Genomic DNA, 26,852 nt, shown 5'->3' on the forward strand with positions numbered 1-26,852 from the left:
CTATCCTAACCGTATCATAATATACTCTTTGTATTCAGCATCAGGTAAAGAGGATCCTTGCAGATGAGTCACAAATATCAGGATCACTGTGGGTAAATTCTAATATGAGTTTTGTTAGCAGGGTTTCAAGCCGTGAACAATGCTGTCTAGTGATTCAGGCTTAGATGGGTCAAACAGAAAGCATGCATTGCAAGACTTTGTTGTGTGGAGGAGATAGGGAGGATGGGAGAGTGTCTTCTTGTCACACACAAGTCTATGGAACTGGATGGGATCCCCCCAGGGGTACTGAGGGAGCTGGTGGACGAGCTTACCAAGCCACTTTCCATCATTTATCAGCAGTCCTGGCTAACCAGGGAGGTCACAGTGGAATGGATGTTAGCCAATGTGACACCCGTCTAAAAGAAAGGCCAGAAGGAGGATCTGTGGAACTACAGGCCTGTCAGTCTGTCCTTGGTGCTGGGGAAGGTTATGGAGTGGATCATCTTCAGTTCCATTACGTGGCATGTACAGGACAACCAGTCAATCGTGCCCAGCCAGCATGGGTTTGTGAAAGGCAGGTCCTGCTTGACTAACCTGATCTCCTTCTATGACAAGGTGACCTGCTTAGTGGGTGAGGGAGAGGCTGCGGATGATGTCTACATGGACTTCAGTAAAGCCTTTGACACTGTTTCCTACAGCATTCTCCTGGAGAAACTGCCTGCTCATGGCTTGGACAAGCATACTCTTTGCTGGGTAAGAAACTGGCTGGATGGCTGGGCCCAAAGAGTTGTGGTGAATGGAGTTCAATCCAGTTGGCAGCCAGTCACAAGTGGTGTTCCCCAGGGCTCAGTACTGGGGCCAGTTCTCTTTAATATCTTGATCAATGACATGGACAAGGGGATCAAGTGCACCCTCAGTAAGTTTGCAAGGGACACCAGTCAGGCTCTACAGAGGGATCTGGACAGGCTGGATAAATGGGCCGAGGCCACTGTATGAAGTTCAACAAGGGGAAGGGTCTGGAGCACAAGTCCTGTGAGGAGCAGCTGAGGGAGCTGGGGATGTTCAGCCTGGAGAAGAGAAGGCTGAGGGGAGACCTTACTCTACAGCTACCTGAAAGGAGGTTGTAGCAAAGCTGGTGTCAGTCTCTTCTCTCAAGTGACAAGTAATGGAACAAGAGGAAACGGCCTCAAGTTGAGCCATTGGTTGCTCCCAACCTCAAGCTGGGAGGTTTAGACTGGATATTAGGAAAAATTTCTTCACAGAAATGGTTGTCAAGCATTGGAATGGGTTTCCCAGTAAGGTGGTGGAGTCATCACCCTGGAGGGATTTAAGACACCTGTAGATGTGATGCTCAAGGACATGGTTTAGTAGTGGATGCAGCAGTGCTGGGTTAATGGTTGGACTTGATGGTCTTAAAGTTTTTTCCAAACTAAATGATTCTATGATTCACTGGTGCTCCAGCTTTCTCATGCTTCTTGCTAGCTTTTTGTCAAACTTGCTTGAGCCAGGTGGTCTTCATTTAAAAGCTGATTTTGTGCAATCATTTTGACCTGTTAGGAATGGAGTGGAGTTTAAACCTACAGACCTCTAAAAGTAGCTGCTTTTATGAAATATCTTTCATTCAGGCAGAAACCCCTCAAATTGAGGATGAAAACAAAACTGAGAGTGTGGATTGTACAAACAAACACCCTATTTCAGAAAAAGTCTTGGTATGCAAACACTCACCATCACTCAGCTCTGTAATGCTTGTGAAGTCCTGAGGAGAAATGTGGGCAAAAGAAGACTTTACTAAAGTTTAGCTATCACAGGTAGAAACTCAGTTTACCTTCCCACTGTTTTCTACAGCACCAGGTGGCTGACAGGAAATTAAGTGGATCTCCACACAGTACTTCTATCGTAGAGCCCCCATGACTTTTGGCAGATCTTGATGTTTTATTTTAAAAAAACAAATCAAACAAAACCAAACAAACCTCATAACACGTGCACTTAGTATGTTGTAATTAGTGCACATCTAGAGAACGGCCCTAACAGTTTTCCAAATTCAACAACCATAGTTGTTCGTTATGGAGAGTGCTTGTTGCATGGACGCTGCCTCAGGTGCAGTCTGATACAAAGGTGCTAGTTATGTTTTAGGAACAGCTTGGAGAGAACTGGAAACCTCTGTTGTGATCAGCACAGGTCTGTCAGTGAATGTTGAAGTTCTGAATGAAAAGCCACAATTTTTTAGTGAGTTTTTCTGTTTCTGCTCTGCCCTCAGCCATGAATCTATCCTTAAGAGCAGTGTCTTGGTTTAGCAGCCAGTGAATAAGGGTCAATGAGTTTACTTTTTTAGAACTGTAATGTGAGGAACAGAAATATATACTTTGGTAAATATTAAAGGATATATTGAAGAAATTTTTTATTGCTTTGAATTATGAAGTGTATCTGTCATCAGGGGACACAACCAGTTGTTTAAACTTAATTTTTAAAGGAGGCAAAAGTACCGACTGGAAGGGGAGGAGAATAGATTAAAGAATATTTAGATAAAACGGATGCACTCCAGTCAGCAGGGCCTGATGGAATTCACCCCAGAGTACTAAATGCACTGTCTGAAGCATCAGTGATTATCTTTAAGAGCTCACAGATGAGAGAGGAGGTTCTTGAAGACAAGAGAAAGACCAACACAATGTATTATATTTTAAAGAGGGGAAAAGGAGGACCCAGGGAATTACAGACCTGTCAGTCTAACTTAGGTCCTTAAAAGAAACAGGAACAAATCATCAAACAATCAATTTGCAAGGAGCCAACTGATATGGTGATGAAAAAAAAGAAAGAAAAAAAAAAAAGGAAAACATAGGCTTGTCAAGAACAGTTGATGTCAAATCAATTTACTTGCCGCCTTTGTCTCAGTAGCTTGTCTAGTGAATAAAGAGAAAGCAGCAAATGCAATAGTGTTTGATTTTTAGTAACACTTTCTGACGTATATGACACACTAAGGAATGTGGTATAGATATAATTAAAATGGGGTAGGTGCATAGCCTGGTGAAAAACAGCTCTGCAGCAACAGCTAGCACTGGATCAATGTCAGGGAGGGTATTTCAAGTCAGTCATTCAACCGTTTGCCTTATGCTCAGTTCTAGTAAATATTTGTTATTAACAACTGAACAACAAGCAAAGGAGTGTGGATCAACCTGTGGATGATGCAGTCAGAAGACACTGCAAGTCCTAGGAGGCTAGAAATTGAATTTAAATGATCCTCACAGCTTAGAGAAATGACTCACAAATATTTAAATGAAATTCCATCAGGAACAGTCAAAAATGCTCTGCTGGGGAGGAAGAGATGTGAAGACTTTATATGGGGAGAAAAAATAACCAGGCAGCAGCATGTTTGTAAAAGACTTGAGGATCTGTATCCAGCTGTGGGTACCACCTTTTCTGAAGATGAAGAGAAGGCGGAGAAAATCCAGGGAAAGCAGTCAGAGCTTAGGGTGCCAGGAAGCACAAACCATGAGGGGATGCCAAGGGAACTGGGTTTGTTCCCTTCAGGAAAGAGAAGGCTGAGGGAGTAACATGGCAGCATGTGTCCAGTGTAGAGGTGGTAGCTGTGAACCAAACAGTGAGCAATAGTTCTCTTTGATTGTGGAGAGGATAACAGGTAGAAATTATCTTGATTTACAACTTAACGTCAGGGTGAGAAGAGCTGGCATAGTCATGCAAGGATGCTTCTTGCTGAGATTTTTTCTTTTTCCTTAAAACAAGTTATAGGGTGTCTGTTGGGAACCCCTGGCTCTGTGTCAGTGCAGGGAAATCATGCCATGAGGTTTCCTACACCACACATTTCTACTCAGGGAAAAATAAAAAAGAAAAAATGTTCTTATCACTCAAATTTCCTTTTTAACACTGCTTTGACTATATGCCAGAAATTGTTTGATTCGGTGGTCTTGCATTGCTCACCAGGAAAATGTCAACATTTATTCTCCGTTACCATCTTCTGTATTGAAGATACTGCAGTATTTTAGTTCATAATAAGCCAGCTGATCCATTACATATAATCTCTTTGTGAACATCAATTACTGACTGCTTTAGGCTCTCCTCCTTTCTCCATGGCAGCATCACTCCAAATCTTATTTCGTGGAAGCTAGGAGACAAAACAGGCTTATATAAATATTAATTGAGAATGTTGAGAGCAGTAGAGCAGACTGCTGCATTAAAAACATCTTAATGCAGCTCTCCAGCAGAAACAGACATCCCTAAATACCCTGAATAATGAGATCTGGACACAGGCAAAAACTCGAGGTTTTTTGTTGTGTTGCTGGCAAGGGCACAGCTCCCAGTTTCAGTGGTTGGGGTCCTGCTGACCCCCATGTGAGTCTGAGGTGACTGGGGGACTCTGAGCTGAAACCACTCCAGCAGAATCAGCTGGGGAGCACAGGGACAGCCCTGTCTCTGCTACAGCCATCCCACGCAGGGTTTCTCAGCACACATACAGCCTGTCCCGTGGGTGAGTGCTCTTTTTGCTGCAAGGACAGCATAGGGGGTGCAAACTTCACGCATAGCACTTGGCATTGTGTTCCCGCACACCACCTCTCCCAGGTCACATCAGGCTGTGGCCCAAGCTGCACCACCATAAGAGAAGGTTGCATGAGCATCTCCCCAAAATCAGTGGAGGCTTCAGGCCCCGGACCCTACAACCAAGCAGTGTTGGCACCAACACTGTTACCCTGCTGCCTGTTTAGGGGCAAGTGGCTCAACCCACAAGTCGGTGACTATTTTTCCTAATGCCACCACCTATTGCAGCCCAGCTGGTCCATTCTTTAAATGATACATAGGCTACCCCATTGCTGTGAGAAGTCATTGATTATAGGGTATGTTAGCAATAATCCCACAGTTAACGCCTGCTTGTTTGTGAGAGTGGTGAACACCCTCAGTTTTGCTTTCAGCTATTAATTAACCAACCAGTCATTAACTGCTGCTAACAATTGATTTACGGAGAATTATTGCTTAAATAGCAGGAGGTATTTAAGAGGAAAATAAATTAAAACAAAGAACTGCTGGATCCTTGGGCACAAAAAGGACTTCTTGTAATATAAAGCGTGGCTGCTACTGCACTGTAATTACAGAGTGATAAACAGTCATTGGGACGTACGTTCCTTTCCAGAGACAATGACATTACGTCTCCTGGAAAGAGCCCCTTTGTCTGCACTAATTGAATGATCTGAAACGAATGATGTTATCAAAAATGTAACCGAGGCAACTAATGTTATATTTATGGGTTATCAAAAATGTTTAATCACAGCTGCGGTCTCCCCAAGATGTGTCATGGACACTGCAGCATCCAAAAATATGATTGAGGGCCAGCGCATCACATTATCTTAATTATAAAGGAGAATTACAAGTTCTTCCATTGGCTCTGTCTCTCTCCACACTGGCAGAACAAATGAGAACTATTAACCTAAGTGCAATAGAACGCCGCCTCCTAATGACATTTTATCCTCTTTGTGGACAGAGAGCGAGGGAGTGGTTGCATAATATTTTTCCCAGGAAATAACAACACAAATTAATTTACAGCTCTTGCAATGTGAAACCCCACTCACAATGACTCCTGTTGAATCTGCCTGGGTTTGTGCCACTGAGGTCAACATTTGGGTTGACTAAGTGGGAGTTGCTGAGCAGGCCAAGGTGCTTTTGTCCTTTCCTGGCCAAGTTGAGCCATGTTTCACTGCCCTCTCCTGGAGCGAAAGGCTGTCTACTTGGCTGCCTTTTAAGCCCTTTTGATACCCCAGCAATAGTAAATACGTGTTTACTGTGGGGGGACAGGGAGAGGACCACTGCTTTTTCAGACCTGAGGCTGTGATTTGTCTTACTGTGAGGCTCTGCATGAGATGGACAGAGAAGAGATGGGAAGGTATAGCTGAAAAAATAGATCCTGTGCTTAAAACTTTTGAGATCATTTGCTTTAATGGATACATGTCAGTTTTCCCTCTCACCTGCATTTTTGGGACTTGGTTTCTGTAAATAGGCTGGCAAAAATGTGAGCCAGCCCAGGCAGCAATTATTGTCCCTAGGGGGACTCAGGAATAACTGGCTCAAGGCATTTTTCTCAAGGGTAATAAGTATACTGAATTAGACAGTATCTGAGGACATCATCTGACTTGCTACAGGAAGAAATTGCATAACTTTGGTCACTTTGAGAAAGAAAACGGGGAGAGCCCTGAGCAGAGTCCTGTTCTTCTGCCTCCTGCCAGCAACTGTAGCCTAACCTGTAATCTTGCCTCTCTCCTTTCATTTGCCTAGAAAAATCTGTATAAATTTTATACCCGAGTTGCAGGGATGTGGATAACCTCTAGTTTCAAATCTTCGATCAAAATCTCAGGCTTTGTGTCCAAGGGTCATAAATGTTGCAAGAATTTCCTCAGTCCTGAAATGAATGCTGACATTTCTGAATAAAACTTTAAACTCCCAAGCTTTCTCTTGTTCAGCTTCAGCTGGTTTGATGAGCATATATCTGTTTGGGGTTTAGCTTTGTTAGGGATATCTTGGAAAGGAAAATCCATTGTAAATTCTTGCCTTTGACAGCTCCCCTGTCCTTTCACTCTTTTATAGCTACAAGGATATTTAACTTTTTGATTACCTGTAAAATAAATAGCTGTTTATAAAAGTTCATAGAGAACAACAACAACAAAAAACAAACAAAACAAAACCCAAAAACAGAGCGGGAAGCAAGGATTGGGATATTTTGTGTTCATTCTACCATTCCTGCATGGCTGGATCTCAGTACGTTTAGGTACCAGGAGGTGGCACTGGTAATCGCAGGGATCTGCAGCAGACCCCAACAGCAAACTGGTTGGCAAAACTTCTTTGTTCATATTAAGTATGAGTACAGCTGTGTGAGTCTTTGCAAAGTTCTGCAGGTCTGATTTGGCTTTATTTAGCAGCTTGCAGAGGAATGGGAAGCTGCCTCTCTCTGGCCAAAATTCTCAATTCAGTCTCAAAGAGGCAGTGTTGTGGGTAACGATAGGATATGAAAAGGTGAGCGTTAGTAACGTGGTTGCCTAACACATTTATAGTATTTCGGAACATCATCGGTTATCAGGACAAACATACTTAATCCTTCCAAAATATGCCTCAGAAAGTTCTGGTCAGAAGTTCTGGGGGAGTCAGAAGTAAGTAATACCAGAATGGTTTTTGGACTGAAAACTCTTCTGTGATGGTTGTGGAGCTGCAGCAAAGAAACAGCCTAAATGAGTTCAGGCATTGCAGTGCTTAACTCCTAGGTCCCAGGGAGAGAAACCCTGATACCTGGGACAGGGTAGATGCTTTGCAATGGGGGTGAATCAATGGCCATCAGAATAGGGAATCTTATTCGAGATGTGTCTCAGGCATTGTTTGATGGTACTCTGACGGTATCAGGAGGTATCTATCTAAGAACTGTGGAATTATTTTTAAACACTCATGCATGCAAGTAAGGAAAGAAGCAAAATTGGAGAATAAAAGTAAGAAGTGGACAACCAGATGTCAGCCTGCCTGAGTTCTGGTTCTGATGCAAAACATTGTAATAACACTACACTGGGTATTCCTTGGGAAAAACAATTGTCTTTTTCTTTAAAGATCTGGAATCACTCTTGTGTTCAGGGTGTCCTCTCAGGGCTGCAAGGAAGGCCAGCAGTTGCTCACCTCTCCTGAGGACAGGGCTTTTTTCCCCTTGGTCTTTCAGAGGGCAGAGGGGACTGTGGTCTTGTCTTGGAAAATGTGAAGGGTTCTTGTGGTAACTCTTGAAGGCATTTTGGAAACACTGGGAGTATGTCGTTTAAATGTCCCATCAGCCTAAGAAATTTTAAAGCCACATTTTTGAACTCCAAAAAGAGTTTTGTAATTGCCAAGCTGTAAGAGCATGAAAAGGGATGTCTTCCTCGAAGCTCACTCTGGAGCTTCCTGATTTCTTTTCCTAAGCCTGATGGAGGCATAAGTGCAAGGTGCTGAAGTAGGGCAGCTGTGCACTTTGAGGTCTTTCGCTGACTACTGGAGAATTTAGGTCAAGCTACAGTAAAAAGAGACTCTGAATAAAGCCTATTAGCAATTTTAAGACTCTGATTGGTTTGTGGGTTCCAGGCACTCGAATGAGCTTTGTGTGAGGTGTTGCCTGAAGTCATGGATAATTCACAGACTGGTCATGACTTTGTATTATCCTTTCTCCCTTTTTGTTATTTAAAATGTAAAAAGCATTTATTCACTCTCTCAGTTTTTCTTGGAGGCTTGATGTGTCATTAAATCCCTGTTTAAAAGTCCAAATAAATGTATTAAGGGTTGATTTCCCACAGTAAGGACCAGGAGCAGGAAAGGTCTGCAGTGAGGGCTGTGAGAAGCTCTGAAAATGCAGGCTAAGATTTTCCTCACTTCAAGCTATGTGAAATATTTGAGTGGAGGAGAGAGCAGAAGGCTGAAATTTGGATTAAGAGTTGTTGAGCACTAAGTGGTTTTGAGACTGAAGGTCTGGCAGCAAATAAGGTGAACCGAAGTGTAGCTTATCTCTTTGGCTTGATTTCCAGAGCTAACAAGTCCCTCATCCAGGAAGCAGACTGATTGCTGAGGGAGGAGCGAGGCTGGAAAAATATTTTTTAACTGAGGTTGCTTTCACAGGTGCTCTTTCCTTTTGCTGATTATTCGCAAACAGCTTATTTTCCTTCGTTTGGGTGCAAGGATCACCTACATCTGGGTGCCAGCAATTTGCTCTTGAAGGGCTACTTTTTGATGAAATATCAGGGCAGGGGGCTTCACAATAGCCTTGGCATTGGTCCATAGCTGTCTGGACTCTTATCCAGCACCTCTCACCAGAAGTTAATTCTCTTTCATCTACATGATTTTGTTCAAGCTGATTTTATTCAGTGGAACAGTTAAGGTATTAACAAATAATAAAGAAAAACAATAGAACACCAATGGAAAGAAATCTTTACCTCAGCTCCTTTTATTTGAAGCATCTGGAATTATTTCTGCATAAATGGAACTTCTCGATGAAGAAAATATTTCTTAAAGAGCAAGAAGTGTCACGAGGCATGAGAAGGAGCTTGCATCTTGAATCCATGCTGGAAGAATGGCATAGATGCAAAATACTGGTCTCTGTAAATTCCCTATAGAAAAGTTTTCTGTAATTTCCTGGCCATGGAATGAAAGACAGGAAAATTCAGCTAAAGAGGGTTTAATAGACTCCAAAATATTTGTAGGAATTTTTTTTCAACCATCTTATAGTGTTCAGTTATGATGATATGAAGTTTAACTTCTGTATGCAGAAAACGCCACTCTTAGGAATGATAATTTGATTTCTGTGGCTTATTTCCAGAAGGACTGGGCAGGATCATTGTATGAACAATTCTGCCATACCAGGTCAATTTGACATTTCAGCTTAAATGGCTCCAGGACAAGTGAAGGAATGAAGAAGAACACCACCCCCCACACTGCTCTTTATCCAAAACCTACTTGTATGTAGAGGAATGATTCCTCAGAGAATTAACACTTGCTGTTAAATACATAGAGGCAAGGGAGGCCTTTTAAATACAATGTTCACATCTTCATGTGCATTCTTTTCCCAAGATTAAGATCTTTTGGCCTGGAGTTCAGGAAGCTTCTGTCACTTAATGAGCAAGCTTGAAGTACACACAAAAGCAAATGTGGCCCAGGAAGTAAAAATAAAAATATTAAAAAAGCGAGTGAGTTAGGGGTCCTAGCTGGGGACAGGACCCAGCTACCTGCGCTGGTGCTTCCCTGAAATTGATTTGATCTGGTATGAAATGCTAGCCTGGGTTTTATGATGGCCCCAGCAAAACTTGAAAGGCGTTGTTTTGAAGTGTTGCTGGCTTTTCCTACAGTTCATTGCAGATCTTGTTAGGAAATGAAGGAGAGGAAACCGGGCAACCACGCTGCTCAGCCACGAGGAAACACACAATGAGCGTGATGAAGCCAGCAGCTGCAGGACAATGGGACAGGCTGGGGCTATTTTTGTTAGATGTGAATCAATTGAACGTGTGAGACCTTATCATGTTCCCTCCCTGCCTTCTCCCCGCTTTCTTCAGCACTGGAAATTTTCCCAAAGAGAAACAGCTTTCCTTTTCTCTTAGCAAAGTTGATTACTGTAATAATTTTCTCTTTCATCTCAGAGCAGTTTTCTTTTGGAAGTTTTTGAGGGCTTCCTCTGAGCACAGTTATTGTCTTACTGTGACTGACTGACTGACTTGCAGCTGGGTTGTACTCAGCATTATGAAATCTGGAGCAGAGTTTATTGGTATTTACGAGCGGGTAAGGGTCCCCTCACCTCTCACTTGCTGTATGTGGAGATTGGAAGCATTTCTCCCAGAGTTATCCTCACAACAGAAATCTGAATTTGTACTGGGCATAGCTTTCACAGGTGGAAAATAAACAGCAAGCTTTTGCAGCCTATCAGATGAAATGAGAAGAAATACATAATTAAGATGGTAATCAGCACTCCAATAGCTGAATTCCCGAACAGTCCTTTTAAATGTCACAGCAATATTAGCTCCAACTTACAAATAGAAAAATGGAGGGACATAAACACATGATTTATGATGTTAAGTGAATATGAAAGAAAAAAATGTATTTTGTTCTCTGTCTAAACAGAACTACATTTTTCCTTTATGTTCAGATATAAATGTATAATGCCCCCCTCAATATAGTTACATCTAATTTATATTGTTTCAATGTTATGTGCCAACAGCATATATACTTCACTAGATTCTCATACTTCATAAATATGAAAGGAATATTAATTTGTAAATGAGCTTTTCTAACATCTTGTGATATTTCAAGCATGCACTGAAGCAGAGCTTCAGGTTTGCTATTAATACTTCTTATCTTCAGTTTTTCAACGTGTAAGTCTTTCTCCCTTTATTAAGCAGCTTATGAGTCACATAAGATCGATACTTTCTGCACTTCTACCTATTATCTTAATGTCACTGAGATCTGGCTAGAACTTCATACCACAATTCTTGCTGCTACTTTAATTTCATTATAATGATATGTTTACATTGGTAACAATTCAATCAAAATTGGATGTGTTTATAACACTTCAGTTTAGATTAACAGCTTACCTCTACTTACTCTACAAGGAAACCACTAAATTGACGGTAATTCCTAATCAATATAGCTATAATTCTTAGAATTTAAATAGGTTTTTAAGTGCTGTTGCCTGTGCTGCTAAAGGTGACATGACTGTCCTATCATTTATCATCTAGCTACTGCAGAATCCGTTTCCAAACAGTCAATTGTTTCATTCTAACTTCTAGCTACTAAAACCAGGAAGATTTGATTACAGACTCTTTTTCCCATTTTCTACTATCTTTCCTTTACCTGGACTTGGTTTAACGAGATGTGATGTTGTGTTATGAAAGCAAATCTCAAAACATCTAATGACTGAATCCATCATCATAACATCCATGCCTACTGCAAAGGAGGAGGTGCTGGCCCCACTGGTCATACCCGAGAAGCCTTAGACAGTGCTTGTGATCAGAGTTCATGGTTTAGGAATTTATCCTCCATTTCAGTCTGGCCTATAGCACAATAACACGACTTGCAAGCATTTCAGTGACATGGTCTGCACCTTGGATAACTACTTTTGTCTCTGTTTTGGCCATGTTTCAGCTGAGGACCCAAGTGTGTTTCTAAACATGCCTCAGGCACACCCTACTCCTATATCAGAGGGCACCAGTCTCTGTCCCACACCTCCCTCTTTCCCCTCTTTTGGAAGCCCAGCTGCAGGGACCAGGACATTTCTTTGGACAGGTCACTCATCTAAACAAACAAGTGCTTTCTGGGCATACCTTTGGACTCAGCCATTGCTCAGCTCAAATGCACGCAAAAGTGCATGGATCAACTTCTCTACCTCTCACTCACCCATCTGAGAGGGAATATGGCCTTGCATTCTTGAGGAAATCTTTGGACAGACAAATGTGATCCATTGTTCAGATGTAATATGGCATCCTGATGCAGATGTAGGCCAGGCAAAAGCTATCACTAAAGACATGCCTAATTCCTATTGATTTCTTATCTGTGGCCACTTGGCTCTGTAGCAATTGAAAGGAGGTGCTGGGTCAGACCTAAACAGAGGTATCTGGATGTAGCTTCATGGACCATGCTTCTGAAGAGCGGGGAAAAAGAGCTTCCAAACAGGTAACCCGCATTTAAGTGTTATAGCACTATGCTTATTATTTGCTTGCTTTTTTTATCCCATAAACGACTCTGAACAGAATAAAAAGAGATTCAGGAAAGCCTTTTAACAGCCTACATACTTCCATAACTTTGTTTCTCAAGTTTCCTAACAAAAAATGATCTTCAAAACCTTCTCCTTGAAACAGCTGGAACTAAACTTATTTCCTGGCTCTGTGACCCTTTCCTGGAAAGACTATTGCCCTCTGACTTTGGCTCTGCATTGCACAGCCTAGAAACTGGAACCCTGTTTTGTCAGTGCTTCTGGGCATATAAGAGCTCTTTCCTCAAGGAAAGATGACAGCTTTCTTTTCAAATCAACTCACTTAGGGAAAAAAAATAAAAAGCCAAAACAAACCACCACAAATGAGATGAAGGGGAAGGAAAAGCTCTCAGCTCACACAACACAAAGCTCAATTTTCATGTTGATAGAGACAGAAAATATTTTTAATCCATTTCTCACAAGTGAGTCTGAGTTCAGTAAACCTGGGATGCCTTTCCATTGTCTCAAAGGTCGCAAGTTGCTAGCAAATCCTGAATATACTGGGTTCTGCATTGTATTGGAGCAGACAAGGCTGGTGGGACTCCAGCTACCTAACTTTATCTCACACTGAACCTGCTTTGGGAGCTCCAGCATGAGCAGATGGGTGCCTTCAAAGGCACCCACATCTCTTCACTGCTTTCTTAGGCACCAACTGTGTGATTGTAAATGGTGCCCAAGCAGGGCTGTCCAGATCCTGTCTCATCTTCTGAGATGCAGTTTTCCTTTATCTAATGCCTGAAAAAAATATTTCCCATTTCCAGTCCCTGTGTCTGAGACTGTACATGTGAGTCCTTTTCCCACTGAAGAAGCTTGACAGGTTAGCAATAGCAGGTTGTTAATATATATGATGATTTCAAGTACAATATCAGATTTGTTGCCTGGCTTGGGGTTTGTCTAGACAGGTGTTTTTATTAGATAGCACCTGGTTTGGAAATTGTTTGCTGTGACAGGGCTGAGTGGAATTTGAATTCTCTGTTTCCAGACGGAAAAGGGGTGGGGTAGGTAAAGAGGAGAGCAGAACTCCCATGTTTCCTCTTCGAATTGAAAAATGCATACATGCATATATATGTGTGTGTGTGTATATATATAAATCATTGAAGGAAATGAGCTCCACTGTGCTGATCACGTATCCTTAAGCAACTCTGATCAACCGCAGCATGAATTTCCTCAGTACACCCTCAGTGCCAGTATTGAGAAAGTGAATTTATGATCTTTGAGTGTTTAATTTTTGCAATTTGGAACAAGATAAATGCGCAACTTCAGGGTGTATTGGCTGGACAAAAAAACTTGCACCATTTCAGATGCTGGTATCATGTAATTGGATCTGTTGTGTTTATTTGGACCTGTGTGGGCAGAAGTGGAGGCTGCCTCCTTTGCAAGTAGGTCTGAGAATAAAGTCTTGCTGGCAATGATTTTGGATTTCTTTCCTTCTAGGCCATCTTCACGCACTCAAATGAATTCATTTGCAGGGGAGGCAGCAGCTCTCTCCCCTCAGAGATAGCACAAGGCTCTGCAGATGGGCTTTGTATGTCAATATGGACTTAAGTGTGAAGCTTTAAACAATTTCCCCTCTGTCTTTCCTGACATAAAGGTCCTCCAGAGAGGAACTGGTTACTGAGTCGAAAAACTGTAAATGTCATGAAGCAATGCCTGTTCTCCGAAGAGATGTGAAGCTTTTGTTTCTGTCTGCACAGGAGTGAAAAGCCATGTTTCTGAGCAGAAGCTGGGCCATCTGCACTTTGCAGTATTTCAGATTTTATCTCCAGAGCCAGAGTATGTGCTGATAGAAAAAAATCAACGGCAGGTTAAAACCGACAGATCGCAGCCTCTGTTAGTATAACTGGGGTAGTGTACTACTGCATTTTTGGGCTTGTGATTCAGAGCTGAATGGTGCTTCTGGCTTCCTAAGTCCTCTGATAGTGCATCTGTGGGGGAAAATAGCTGTTTCAGGGTCAGGGAACTGAAGGGTGAAGGCTTGGTGCCTTAGTCTAGGGAAGCCAGCAGAGCTCACAGCCTTGCTCAGCAGAGCTTGGGGTAGGAAATCTCTCATACCGCTTCCCTCGCCACCTGGGGCAAGAGGAGGAGCAGTAGCTCTGAACCTCTTTCTTGGGGGATGACATAATTGCACCCAGCCTGTATTTACATCTATGTGGGCAATCACATTTTTAAAGAGGGTTATGCACAGCTTTGGCTATTTCTAACCTTGTTTAATCACAGCATCTGCTGAAATGTAACTGTAAAACTGTCGGGGAACTCTCGAAAGTCACATCAGTCTCAGGTAAGCGAAAACTGTCAGAGTCTGTGTGTCATCTTTTTATACCAGACCTCAACCAACAAACCGCTGACACTTTTGCAGTCTACGTGCATCAGGGGGACAAAGCACCTAATTGCAGGCCTGTACTTCTGCATGTATGCGTTTTGGACTCCTCTTTCATTGCAGGGTGATCCTGAATGATTTTGGACTGGATTTTGTGGCAATGAGGTATCTACTGTGTTATCTTCACTGTGCAACCAGGTATTAGCAAACATTTTTATATAAAAGAATGTATATCATTAATATAATTAGTGGTAATAATTCTTGTGCTTACTTTTCATGCAGAACCATGCCAGTAGCAAGCTGCTTATTCAGGGAATAAGAGATGCCAAATTTTGCAGTGATGTGCCAAGCGAAGTATTTGCTGACACTGACTGATGTCTGCCCTGGTGCTGAGAGCGTGCAAACAGTGTGTTAATTCAAATCTCCAAATAGTTTAAAGGAGAATACAGGCCTTATGCTTTTTTTTTTTCTATATAATTCATGTGTTTGTCTTTTCTGACATTGTTTTACCAGTCTTTGGCTGCTACTCATCAAATAATTGACAAAATGATAACACCCAAATTTTGCAAATGCCTGTTCTCAAACATTGGGCTGCATTTTTGAGTGGTGTTAGCTCTGGCATGAATGTATGTACATGATGAAGGGATTTAAGGTTTATCAGTCAGTTATACAGCGGCATCAGGATGTCTGTAGTTACTACTGTCAATTTATTTAGAACAATTCCCCAGGATGAGTAAACGCATTTTTTTCTGCACACTAGAAGCTAATGTGTGATGATAGCTGCACATTGCCATAGAAACCAGGACAGGTTCAGCTGTAGTCAAAGGTTAATTTATAATTATTTTTAAAATCATCCCACTCAAATACATCAGTTTAGACAGAACTTGTCCAAAACCTGATTCCTTACCAAAAAAATCTATCATTCTATTGTAGCTCTTCCAAAAATACATTAACACAGCTCCTGTTTGCTTAAGGCACATTCTCCATAAGGTGTTATACAAGATAACTGTCTGGTTTTCAGTGTTTGTAGCTATGTTGGCAAATGACAGAATGACTGACAGCACAAGCTCTCTGTGGGATGGCTGTGGACCAGAGATCGGATGACTCATTGTGTATGATGTTGTTTCGCACCAAAGTGTTTGCTCTATATACCGAACATGTGTGCGAGTCAATAGCAAAAAGTTCAAGAGCAAACACAGCTTAGGTGGAAATACATTCACAGTGACTGAAATGATTATGCCCACATCAGAAAGCTGATTTCATCAAAAGGTAGATGGCAAGCAAAACACCCGTTTAAATGTCTTGTTAAAGCAGGAGGTTTTCTTGGGAAGGTTCCCATGTCCTCTGCAAATGCTTGAGGGTCAAGCAGTGAGAACAGAGGGTCTGGGCATTTCCTTGCAGCAAAAGCCTTTTTATTCCAGGGATGGGCAGAAGTCCCTGCTCAGATCTCCAACAACAGCAACACCCAATAATTGGGGACTATTTTTCTCTTGGAAGCACAGACTTTAGCTGAAGGTTGGCTTTCTCTCCTACCTGTCTCCTCAACTGCCCTTTCAGAGTTCAGCAGAGATCTGAATAGTTGTTTTTGTATTGGGAGTTATTTATTCGCTTTGTTGACAATTAACCCTCCCCAACAGCCCTTGCATCTCTATAAGGCATAATTAAAAACAAACTCTTTTTGATTTGATGATGCTGTTAACATCCCCCTGGGAACAGCCCCAGTCTCAGCCTGGCTCAGTGATGCGGAGGTGCCCCTCTCAGCTGGCTCCTCTCTTCCCAGCTGAAATAATAGGGATCTGTGGGAACAAAAATGACACTACCTCAGTCCCTCAGGGATGCTTGATCGTACCTCTGGGCCACTTTCTCTTTTGTTAAGAAACCCCTCCACAACATATGTTGAAAGATGTCTAATCCCAAGGGACATTTTACTGAACATATGAAGGCAATTTCACCTATTGTTGTGCCCCCTCTGTGAACATATGGTAAAGGGACACAGAAATATTCCTCTTGTCTGACTGGCAGATAAATCACTTTTACACTAGTGTGGAAGATTGAACGATACAATTTACTTTTTAACTGATGTTTCTCATGAGGTGTGGTTATGAGCCCACAAGGACTTCAGGAGTCTTTACTGGGCTTTGAATTGTGTCCATAAGAACCTGTTGTAGGTGAGGGACGGGTTCAGAGAGTGCTATCTGACAGGGAGCACTGGAGTCAACCACCCACCAGTGCTTGCATGGAGGCTCTTGTGCATGGCACTATGCGCAGGGAGCTGGGGTGTACGTGGAGGACACCTTTAGCCAAAAAGCCTCAAACTCATTCCCCAGTGTCTCTGGCACCATCCTTTCTGCAAAGCCTATTTCCACATCCCAGACCTTTGCTTGCAGCCTGTGTGTTTCAGGAACCACACAGCTGATGAAGCTGAGGGGTTTGTACACAAGACACCACCAAGCTTCATCAACTGCAAGGTTCCAGATGTGGCCAGGACAGGACAGACAGAGAATTCCCATTTCCTTGTGTCACATATAGGCCACAATGCTGCAGTACTATCCCCTTTTCTGTGCTTGCAGAGGCTGAGCTGCAGCAATGGCAGATTCACCTCAGATGAGCCACCTCCCAGGAAGCTGGGACCAGCCTGCGGGAAAAATTCAATATTGAAAAACAACCAGCAGAATGGTATGCAGATCAAAATGGTATTGAAAGCTCAACTAAAAGAGATACCTTAGAGACTTTTTAAAGCATTTAACTCACCCTTAACTTCCTTAAAATGGAGTACAGATTTTCTCTGGGGAAAAGAAAAGAAAAGAAAAAAGAATAGAAAAGAAAAGAAGAAAGAAGAAAAGCAGAGGTGGGGACGTGTCTCGAAAAACATGAAGGCTGAGGACCATTGCCATCTACTGCATCCCTGTCTGCTCAGTGACTCTATGTTGCTTAAAAGAGGTTTATTATTGCTGTTTTACCTTTTGAAACATGACACTGCAATCTCTAAGGCTGGAATAACAGTTTTGTGGTGACATTTAAACATTTCAGATGTGGCATGTATGTACCCGTTTTCCCATGAGGTGTGGGCAATGTGTATGGGTGTGAAAGAGCCTTTTCAAGAGCAAGAGGTAGAGCAGTTATTTCAGCATTTCCTGTGCCTCGGTCAATTTGATTTTCATGAGAGGGAGAGTGGGGATATTTTGGTTCCTGTCCCCTGGTTTGATTTATCAGTCCATCAGTGGGCACAGACACTGTAAAGTGCATGAAAGTATTTGCATGTCAGCAAAGATTTCCAAAAGTGTACAAGCTACAGTGAGCCATCCTGTTTTGCAGTTAAATTCCATGTCTTTGATGGATTTCCCCACACTGTTGCTAGGAGATGAAGGTACTGTCTAACAAAGGACATATTGACAACAATTTTTTCCAGAACAAATCTATCTTGTTATGGTAAATAGAGCCTCACTTTAAATGAATATTGCAGGATTTATTTCCCTAGTGGTGGCACTGGCAAAATTACACACATCAAGTTAAGGTGAAATTTCCCCATCACAAATGTGGTTTTGTTTTGTTTTGTTGACATGAGGACTTCCAATGTGTTGGAAGCGCTGTTGCATTCCAGTGAGTTTTGTTGCTAGGCTAATAGGATGGACACATCCTACATTAGTATTTTTCCCTCTTCCCTTCTCTGTTACTTCTCCCTTTCAGGAAGAAATGTGGGGTATTACAGCGATTTCCTTTTTTTCATGACTCTTCTGGGAAACATGGATTCCTTTGCTTATTTTAAAGCAGGGAAGATGTGTTCATGACTCTGGACGTGTTGGGAATTGACACAGAAGTAGCTGGATGCAATGGAAAAGCAGATCAGCATCTTGCTTTACAGCTCTAGGGACATCTACATTAAAAAAAAAAACCCACCTCCACCACAAAAAACCCACCCCAAACACAAAAAACAACCAACACAAAGTTGAATGGAACTCTAATAAAAAGAGGAACTTCAGGAATTCTCATGGAAAGATTAAATTTCTAGAGAATGACAAGTTTTCTCCCTTTCTGTGGTGATGTAATGAGCACGCAACAAACAGGTCTGAACAGCAAAAGCAAATATGGCTTAGGTCACATAAAATAAAACTCCTTCCTGGAAAATAAGTTTAGCTCTGGTGTGGTGATTATATTCACTCATCCACTACCATCCCAGCAGCCCCTATGCCATCATGAGGGTCTCTGGCTATAAACACATATGAACAAACAGCTCACTGTGTAGAAAGATGTGAAGGCTGAAAATGAGATTGTCTCTTACCTTACAAGGGACAAAAGGAGGCAGGGAGAAAGCAGTCCTCTTCGTTTTCCTACATGTATTATTGCACAGGAGGAACAGATGATTTGAATTTTTTTGTGTTAAAGCTACCACATCCCTTCCTCCACAACTGTGCAAATGTTGGGCTGGTTTTGCCTTAGGTGTGAATCAGCTCCGAGTAGTCTGCACAGACCAGTGGCAGACGTGGTCCCCTCCTCCTCTGTTTGAGAATGAGTGGCATGGAAAGGAAATAGGGCAGAAATCATTACTTCTTTCCATCTCACTTCCTTGACCGGTCCCCTCCTGGGGTGCACTGTTACCTTCTGCCTAGCAGGGCACAGTGAAGGTGAGCCCACCAGCTGGGCAGAAAAATGTGGGTGGGGAAGGGGATGACACTATCAAGTCTGGAGTTGCTCGACTGCTATCCATCATGGCCATGTCCCGTTCAGTGGGGAAAGGGGGAAATGCTGTTCTTGTGGTGTTGATATGAATGCCTGCAAGAAGCACTCTTTCCACCACAGTCCTGGATGTCTGTGTCAACATTTGCAGCACTGGCAGTCTCAAGTAAAACTTTCCAGAAGCCAGAAACCTGCATTTAATTTTTCTATAAACTTGCATAGGGCTTTAACTAGACACGAATGCATTCAGATGTTATCTCTACTTGTTTTGATGGGTGACGGAGAAGGGACAACTGGGAAGGGCCTTGCAGCTCCCACAGTTACTGCACTTATCCGGTTTTCTGCTGTAATATCCTGTTTTTAGATGCTTGCAGTTTAGCCAAACATTAACCATTTAAGATGAGACTGACCAAACTGGGAAGGTCCAGACCAGTGCCTGCAAAATGTAAGTAAATATTTTTTCCCAGCCCAAAGCCAAGCAGGGGGAATATTTTATTCTATATTAAAAGATCACTGCAATCTCTTGCTTTGAAATTTGGCATGGTGGTAGCAGTTAGGTCACAGTGCTGTTTGCTGAACATATGGCAAACCAAGCACATTTAGCCAAAATAAAAAATAGTAACGATAAGCCCTTAAAACACAAGCAGGAACACACTTGCATCTGGTTCTCATGATGTCATTGCTTAAGGATTTGTTCCTGACAGATGTGCCCTGAGCATCTTCCCCTACTTGCAGCTCTGCAGGGTGTGGATTCCCTCCCCATGGACCCATCCACTGAGACTTGTGCGTGATGTAAGGAGGCACCTCTCAATTATACGCAGACGTACAGCTAGAGGGTGGATAATGGAGCAGAGCTGGAAGCTCAGGAAACCTCCACCTGAGCTAAATTAAAACTCTTTGCGGTCTCTGCTAAGTAGCAACCTCTTCTCTGGGCTGGGGGCCACCTGTGACGGGATGACATAATGCAAACAAATCGACACAGCCAATACATTACACCGGACAACCTGGAGCGGGAGGTTTGGGAAACAATATGTGTGATGGGAAAAGGAGAGCCAAGGAAGGAGAAAAGATAGCCAAAGTGACAATGGAGATTTTGGAAGGAGGGGAAATTTACTGGGTAAAATCTGAAGGCAGATTTTCAAAGCAGGAGCTCTGAGGAGGGGTAATAATTTGTGTAAGAGGAGTCTGACACAGGAGCAGCAAATACCAGGAGACAGTGAAGTAACAACACCAAGAAATTAATAGAACAGGAAAGGAAAAACAAAGACGAGACAGTTTTTTTCTTCTTCTTTCAGGTTTATGCCAAGTGTTTATTTTCTTTATCCAGCACAGTGTAGTTCCTGCCCAAGGGTAATTCATGGGGGTGGGTAAAAATCAGTGTGAAGTTTTCTTCAGCTTTTTCCAGCTTTAGGATGGGTACAAGAGTAACTCTGCCAGGCTCACTGACCTCTACCACCCATGTGACACTGGTGACTTCTTTTTGTTAACACTGATAGTGAGGTGGTTGTAAAACTCCCATTTTCTACTGCCTGCCATAGACCAGCAACTTGCAGCTGCTCCTGAAAGCTGTACCCACACCATTGCTCAGACTTCAGAGTGTTCTCAGTGTTGTGAAGGTCAGCACTCTAGGCCCCCATTCTCCATGGCTTTTGGGTTTCAGCCAAAGCTGAACAAGGACTTTCAAAGCACTCAAGTCTTTAAACTAATGACTTCAAGTCATTAGTTTAAATGGAGCTTAGAGCATCAGGTGTGATGGCTACAAAGCATTGTGGAAATGTTGGTGACTATGGTGCATTCACAATGGAAAATTTTTGCTTACCGAAGAGTTCATCTCAAAGATAGATATATATATATGTATGTATATATACAAACATATAGCAATGCCTCTGTATCGCTTTCATTTTTCAGGTATGTACTGACTTCAACAAATTGTCTTCAGCAGGCTAGAATCAGCATGTGGCAAGATGGTCAAATGAGACTGTACTCTGTGTCCCCTTAACTGTGATTTAGATATATTTTTTGTTCCACTGAGTGTTTTTTGAACAAACATATTTTCCAGTGTGCTCCCTGTAGGATAGGGACTGTCGTTGCCCTCATATTTATTTAGCTCATGCACTGGCAAGTTAAAGTGAAAAAGAAACTGCAAATAGAAGAAAATCCTAGCTATGTGCAAAATCCTATTTCTTCTGTGATCCTGCCCTTACAAAGAGCAACCACAATTCTTTTCCTATCCATACCAAATTAGATACTTTTCAGTACTTCAATATAGTATTCATCTGCCTTGAGTGGCTCCTGACTTTGTGGAGAGCAGATGGCCAATGATAGCACTGTGCTGCTTCACTGAGTGTCTCAAAGCTCACTACAGAGTAACGTTATTCTACTTTAGTTTCTTCAACATTCCTAATGTTGCTCTTCGAATGTCTTGGTTTATTAAGCATGCTCTGGGCTGCAGTCTTGTCCCCTTCTCTTCTATTTCCTTCCTTCCTTGGTGCACCCATAAATGCTAGTAATTCAAATATGTTTCAGATACCTCTGTTCACTGAAACCAGTTTATAGTGCTCTTTAGAGAAATGGTTGGAGCTGACTTCAGTTTTCCGCTCTGCTCTCAAAGGATCAACATTTTCAAGATTTTTTTGGTCTGTTCAGGTATGTTGATGTAATTAAGAGATTCGTTAAATTGTATAAGATGCGAAAACTCCAGAAACAGAAACTATGGTTTATAGTTACCTGTAATCTGTGGACTATCAGACCTTTTCCTGATTCAAATATGAGAACATACACGTTGTATGACAGTCTTCATACAAAAAAACCAGAACCCTTAAAAGGCATTACAATGTCCTAAAAAGATATTTTTTGGGAGAAAAAGTTTGTGTCTATTAAGGTGAGTTTGTTTTCCCTGATCAGGCATTAAATACATACATTGAAAGAAAAATCTTTTCTATTCTTTCTGCTTCACTATGATGTGTGGGTTTTTTTTTTTTTTACAGAAAGAGTTTATGAGGAAGAAATTAGTCATTAATTCTTCATTGCAATTACCCCAGTCAATCTATTAGCATGACCTTCAGCATCTATGAAACCAGCCTGTTCTGTTTTTCAAAGCCCCACTATAAAATTCTTAAAGCTCATTTTGAAAGAAATACTAGATGTGTTCAGTCACTAAAAAAGTTTCTTTATTGTTCCCTCTTCTGCATTCTGTGTTACTTAGAAACTGGAATTACATAATATTTATTTAATGTAACAAGTACTTTCTAACAGCAGGACTTTAATGATGATCTTCCAAGAGAAGGATGCAAAGTTAACCAGGTTGTGGGAAAATGTATTCCAAGTAGACTGAATGGGATGTCAAATAAGGTTCAAAATTTCTTTGAGAAATAAGGAAAAGTATTCAAAATATTTGTTACATACTTCCATGATCAAAAGATGACTTATCTGTGACCAACTAAACTTACCAGCAGGTATGAACTGAGAATTAGCTGGCAGCAAGTATTTATACTTGTTTATCATTCATTTGGAGACATACTGGTGGTTACTGAAGTTAGCATTAGCATTATATAACTGCAAGTGATTGTGCTTTTGTTGCATCACACTTCAAACATTTCCAGTATTCTACGTGTGATTTCACTTGCTCTCCATCAAAGCAATCAAGCTGGTAATGGCTTCTTCCCATTTCATTTATATACTAACAAACTTAATATATATATTACACTAATAAAAAAGAATAAATCCCATGAATGCAACCATTAATACCCATGACATTATTTGCCTTTGTAAGCAAATCTTTATTTAAATAGGGATCAAAGATATTACTGAGCTATACATTTCGTCTTCTAGTAGGAGTATCGCTTTAGCTGTAGATGAGTCCTTGGAAAGTACCATTTAACTTGTTACATATGTGACATATGAGTAGGACTAGGAACACTGGTAGTTCTGCAGCAGATGCCTTGGTGTTTTCTGGGGTTTTGACCAGTCTTCCTAGAAACAAAAATATTTCTGACAATATTTTGTTCTGAAATGCTATATTTAAATCACTTCCTTGGTCCTCTCCATTTGCTTTGCATGCTGTCTTATGCATGGCAATCCGTTATCACGAACAATAGAGAAATTTCTACACTTATTACTGTAAAAATTTGACAGTTGTTTCTCTTCTGACTGGTTCTGTGCAAATTCACCTCTCGCTCCTTTCAGAAAAGAGGAACTGTGGTGTTCTTTAGTAGAGTGTCCTGAATTCTTAATGGGACATGACTTGGTCATAAGCACATGTTGTGGTCTTGATCCCCAAAGGACATTACAATTAATTACAAATTCACAAAGACTGTAATATTTATTATTATTAGACTGCATTTCTCATTATTATTATTAGCTCATGATCTTTCTTTCTCCCTTGCATTTGTATCCTCAAGATGTGGTTCTCCTCCCATAAAACCTCTGTTTAACTTTTTAATAAAAATATACAGGATAAAATCATCTTTGGATACAAGTGTGGCATGCAGAGCAATCTAGCTGCAGTGCTTTTAATTAGACAACAGCTATTTTACATATCAAATATATCTGAATTTCAATAGGAGGTGATGTAATTTAGATACAAAGACTAAAGACGCGTAGAGCCCTTTGTATTTAAAGATACTGCTTAAATGTAAACCAATGCTCTTTGATATCAAGTACACAAGGTTTGATCAACGAAGTGGCCTGGGGAACACCAGCAGCTTTCAGCTGACATGAAGTAGCTTGGGTTCTCATTGAGGGCAAAGCCTCTCCTCTCCTTACTTCCTCAGGTCCTTGGTAGGCGCCTCGGTTCTTCAGCTCCAGGAGCAGCCTGGCAGAACCTAAGGGAGGATCAATTAATTTTTAAAAATTAATTTTCTACCTTTGATCCTCTTGTTACGCCCCACACAGTCTTTGCTGTAACACAAAAAAAAGCTGGTTTTTTGGCACACTTCCAAGTCCAGCACTGGACATAGCACTTACTCAGCCCTTGCACAACAACCATGCTGCTGCAGCTGTATGGCAAACACTTGCTGTTTACATAAACATTAATGATGAGAGTTTGGGGTTTTTTTTTCTCGTTTGCCATGTCCTTGCCAGGTTTTCAAGTGCTAAGACAAAAGCTCTGGGAAATACTGTGTTTAATCCAGCAAAACCTCAAAGGAGGAAGACTGATTTTAGGTGCGTGCTTCAGTCAAGCAACACAAAGGAAGTTTTCTCTTTTTCATTTGCTTTTGATTTCTTTATTTTTCCAAATAGTTTAATTAGTTCAGGTGATTTAATTAACAATTACACTGCTTGGGTTTGCACTGAAAAGACTTGAGTGAATCAAGTCTTTCCCATCCTTCTGCAGCAAACTAATAACATAACGACCACTCATTAAGCAGGAGGGAGCTAATCAAGCTAAGCAATAGATTAAGAGAAAATGAAGCCTAAAATCTGGTAGCCACAGCTAGCTGCTTGTTTCGTCTCCCTGCACATTGCAAGGGAGAAGGCAGCCTGTAGCGTAAAAACCAGAAGGTTTTGTCAAGTACTGATGAGGCATGTACTTTTTATTTTTTATGATACATTCACTTTAGCAAAGAGGCCTCACCATTCAGTGCCTCCTGCCTGCCACAAGCAGAAAAAAGCATGCCTGTAATCTTAACTAATTGTTGGTGCCATCTGGTGTGGGCTGTCGAAGTAGCAGGGATCTTCCCTCTGGCAGCACTTTTCCTCTGCGAGCTGTTGTGAGGAACCAGCTGAGTTTTTTTCTGAGAAGCGACACCCTACAATTTGATAGTCATCATGTTTTATACCCGGAGGTGGCAAGTACCCCAGCCATTCCCCCTGTTTCCTTCACTGGTGGTGCAGGGCTGGGAGGAGTAGGCCGCAGCCAGACCTGGCCTGGGGCAACAGTGGGCCGTTGGGGTGGTTGAGCCAGCAAGGCCTGGGCATGCATGGTTGTTCACAGCTTCCACTGCTGTTAAGGTATGCTTCAACGTAGTTTGTATTTATTAACAAGAGACATATTCAGTAATAGTTATTTCATAGTTTTATTTTGCGAGGACACCCTGAAGGCAATGGTGCCAGAGTCAGAAGAAGGGGTATGTAACTTTTAACTCTCCTTAGAAAAGCAAATCTCACACACGTCTTTTTTTTCCCTCCAGCAGCTCCTGGGTTCATGGACCAACTTCACCCACACCTGGCAGCGAGGGCAAAGGTCTCAAAGAGATGAAGCCCTGACGAATTACATGAAAACTGGCAGATGGAGACAGGATTCAGACTTCCTGGGTTGTGTCCCTTGTGGGGGAAATTGGCACTGCCAACCCCACACGTTGTTTTCTCTGGTGTCTGGCCAGCATTTTGAAGGTGAGCCGAGGAGATGTTTCCAGGCAGGAGGTAGGGCCAGTAAGACGGCTTGGGCATGGTGGGGGGCATGTGGGGAGGGATGTGAGGGGGAAAAATAAAAGCATTGCAAGGGTGGGGGAAGACCATGGGAGGTGGAAAGGGAGAGAGGGGAATGACAGAAACCTTTGGAAGACCAGGCTCTGCTAATGCATCTGCTCACACCATGACCTGTTGGCTCCTCAGACCTATGCCACACTCCCTTCTTGCTTTCCTAAATGGAGCATGGCTAAATTCCTGCAGTTACAATGATTTGGTTATTACTCCTTTTCCTCTTGACCTCTGTTTCTGTTCTATCTGACAGTTTACTGGCATATCCACATATTACAGATTTTTGTTTGTTTGTTCTTAGGAATTATTTTTACCATCCAGACAATTTGGGATGGTACCAGGAAGGCAGGCAGCAGCATTGCTTTAATTTTGCCGACAGTTGTCATGATGGGTGGTGACAGCTGAATTTCCATCCACTGTGTAGATAGTTATTTGAGTGTGACATGACCTTTCAGATTAGATAATCATGGGCTGTTGTTTTTATCAGATCTGCCAAGAAAAAAGATTACTTCCTTCAAAAACAAATTAGAATTAATGATTTTCCCAAGGAAGCTGCATACTTTTTTGGGTATAACAGGGAGATGTTTTTGTCACTAAAATTCTTCTTCTTTTATGTGTGTGAAGTAAAATATGGTCTTGACATTTCTTAATGATGCTGTGCACATGTCATGATGCACAAGACAGTGGTTCCTGGGATCCTGGAGCTTTAGATAATATACGCACAGGCTTGTACTTCATTTGCTTTTTAATCCACTGGGCAGTGTTATACAACGAAAATATTTATTTCACAATATAGCCAAAAGCCTGTCTTCATTCAGGGATTATTACAATTCATTCACATGCGGAGAAAATATTCTAATAGTTTGCTGTCAATGTTTTCAGAACAACAACTCACAATCTGCTAAGGTTGTGTGCCTAAGCTTTCTCTCTTTTATTTTGCACATTTTGGTATAGATTTGTCGAAAAATAAGAGCTTAGCCAGTGCGCCTGTACATTGTAGAGCCTTGCACACTGTGTTCAAACTGTGCTATGGTTTTCTTCAGGGAGTATGTGTTAACTGCCAAATATTATATTGACATCAGGAAGTGAGCTTTCCGCTACTGGAAACATGCCTTGCCAAGTATAGCATTCCTAAGTAAATATGGAAGCAGAGATCATTGTTTATGGTCCACCTATTCACCCATCTGAACCTCTGTACCCTGATGTCCAAAAGCAGAAGGGAGTTTGAAA

Source organism: Eurypyga helias, unplaced genomic scaffold (assembly GCF_000690775.1).
Source record: "Eurypyga helias isolate BGI_N326 unplaced genomic scaffold, ASM69077v1 scaffold334, whole genome shotgun sequence".
NCBI lineage: Eukaryota > Metazoa > Chordata > Aves > Eurypygiformes > Eurypygidae > Eurypyga > Eurypyga helias.